Consider the following 3,118-nt stretch of genomic DNA (forward strand, 5'->3'; position numbering starts at 1 on the left):
CTTGAAGCCGGCGGAGTCGACCAGGTGGTACAGCAGTGACTGCACCACCAACAACTTAGCCAGGTGTGAATTAAGCCGCACGACAAGTATATATTGTTGCTTATTGGACAACGATTCCATAATGGATAACTGATGGGACGTAGGAGGAGCACTAGATGACAGTGATGATGATGATGACAACGACATGGTGGATAAGGCCTGGCTACTACTTAGATGACAGGGACTCGGAGCAGCAGCAGCAGCGGAAGAGGGGTCTTCATTAGATGTACATGATGATGGTGAGGCATGTCGATTGTCCCACATGGCCTTGTGATGCCGCTCCATGTGTTTACGTAGAGCGGTAGTTCCTACATTGCTGCCCGGCCCACGCCTTACTTTCTGCTTGCAGATACGGCACTGTGCCATGTTTTCGTCCTCCGGGAAGGTACAGAAAAATTGCCACACGGCAGAGTACCGTAAAGAGGTAGTACCCCGTCCACCACCACCACCACCACCACCACCCGAGCTTGCCCCTTGTCTGGCAGGCTTTTTTCGGGAGCCTACACCAGCATCAGTGTCGCCGTCACCGGCTCCTGAGCTGACCCTACCGCTGCAACGTTTTGCAGATTGACTTCTGACCCTACCTCGGCTTGGCTGTTTATCACGGCCAGTGCCGCCACTACTACCCTCCTCCTCTGACGCTGTCATCACCTCGTCACCTGGTTCCCACGTCCTGTCTAAAACAACATCATCATCATAGCCTTCCTCATCATCCCCGCCACTTCTGTCACTGTGTTGTGAATGTGATGTGACATCATGGCGGGCTCCATGCCCCCCCTCATTACTGCGTCTGCCACCACGGCTACCACCACCAACACCCCCACTACCGCAGCTATGCGTCTCGGACACCGCTTCCACCTCCACCACCGCCGCAACACACTCCGTTGGCTGACTCGCGGAAAACAAATCATCATCACTATGTTGTTCAGTATCTTCCTTCGCACCCGAGGAGATGTCTCTTAGGACTCTCAGGAAATAAGGCTTCCCGCTAGGAAGGGGGAGCGAAGACATAGATGATGGAATGGAAACGCTAGAAATACCTATATTACTACTGTCACTGTGCCAAGGAACTGTAGAGGATCTGGAATCCAACGAAACCTGGCTTGAAGCCAGATCGTCAGAGTCTTCCTGCTGAGATGACCGCGAGCCAGCCAACCAGTCCACAATGGCCGTATTGTCTAAAGTAACCCGCCCACCGGAGGAGATGGACAAGTCTGGCTTGGTGATACTACTACCAGCAGGCACATGGCTGCTGCTACTAGTGGAACTGGGCACATGTCTTGTGCCACAAATGCTGGTACTGGGTCTGGCACCAACAGATCCAACATTTGGACTGGAAGAGGAGACGGCATGGGTGTTTTTTCCTCTACCCCGTCCTTTCACAACCTTTTTTTTCCCAGACATTTCAGAGCCCCTTCTAAAAGCGTATTCACACACTGACACTGGCTTGGCAAATGGCAATGAATGAGAATTTATATCAGCCACGCCGCAGTGCACTCAGGGAATGCTGGGCCTTGTAGTACTACTACTACTACTACTACTACTACTACTACAAAGGCTGCCTGTATTGCAAGTTGTATTGTTATTTGTTTGTTACGTTAACGGCCAGGGATGAGCCCCTTCTAAAAGCGTATTCACACACTGACACTGGCTTGGCAAATGGCAATGAATGAGAATTTCTATCAGCCACGCCGCAGTGCACTCAGGGAATGCTGCGCCTTGTAGTAGTACTACTACTACCACTACTACAAAGGCTGCCTGTATTGCAAGTTGTATTGTTATTTGTTTGTTATGTTAATGGCCGGGGATGAGCCCCTTCTAAAAGCGTATTCACACACTGACACTGGCTTGGCAAATGGCAATGAATGAGAATTTCGATCAGCCACGCCGCAGTGCACTCAGGGAATGCTGGGCCTTGTAGTACTACTACTACCACTACTACAAAGGCTGCCTGTATTGCAAGTTGTATTGTTATTTGTTTGTTATGTTAACGGCCGGGGATGAGCCCCTTCTAAAAGCGTATTCACACACTGACACTGGCTTGGCAAATGGCAATGAATGAGAATTTCTATCAGCCTCGCTGCAGTGCACTCAGGGAATGCTGGGCCTTGTAGTACTACTACTACCACTACTACAAAGGCTGCCTGTATTGCAAGTTGTATTGTTATTTGTTTGTTATGTTAACGGCCGGGGATGAGCCCCTTCTAAAAGCATATTCACACACTGACACTGGCTTGCCAAATGGCAATGAATGAGAATTTCTATTAGCCACTGTGCACTGACTCAGGGAATGCTGGGCCTTGTAGTACTACAAAGCCTGCCTGCATTGCAAGTTGGATGCAACGGGGATGAGCCCCTTATAAAAGCGTATTCACACACTGGCTGAGTAGTGAGTAGTGGATGAGCCCCTTCGATTGCTGGATTCCTGCCTTTTAGATTCCTAAAGCTTTCCCTTACTGCACAGATATGCTATCCCTACAGATCCTGTCTGTAAAATGGCCGCTGAGCTCCGTGCATAGACTTTTATTGCAGGCTTGAGCCCGCCCCTATGCTGCCTCCCGATTGGCTGGGAGAGCCGTTTGCAAGGCATTATGGGGTAGCCTGATGTCAGGTGATCTTGTGAAATCCTCCATTTTAGATGTAACATGTGGCAGGCGCCAAAATGTAGCCGGGTTCGGTCAAAACGGGTTCGGCCGAACCCGGTGAAGTTCGGATTCGCTGCGAACCGAACTTTTCCGGAAGTTCGGACCGAAACCGGGTTCGGTTGTCCCGGTTCGCTCATCTCTAGTTAGAAATAATGATTTTTATTTCAAATAAAAATTTTCTCCTTCAAACTTTGCTTTCGTCAAAGAATACTCTATTTGCAGGAATTACAGCATTGCAGACCTTTGGCATTTTAGCTGTTAATTTGCTGAGGTAATCGGGAGAAATTTCACCCCATGCTTCCAGAAGCCCCTCCCACAAGTTGGATTGGCTTGATGGGCACTTCTTGCATACCATACGGTCAAGCTGCTCCCACAACAGCTCTATGGGGTTGAGATCTGGTGACTGTGCTGGCCACTCCATTACAGATAGAATA

This window comes from Rhinoderma darwinii, chromosome 1, assembly GCF_050947455.1.
Source record: "Rhinoderma darwinii isolate aRhiDar2 chromosome 1, aRhiDar2.hap1, whole genome shotgun sequence".
Taxonomy (NCBI): domain Eukaryota; kingdom Metazoa; phylum Chordata; class Amphibia; order Anura; family Rhinodermatidae; genus Rhinoderma; species Rhinoderma darwinii.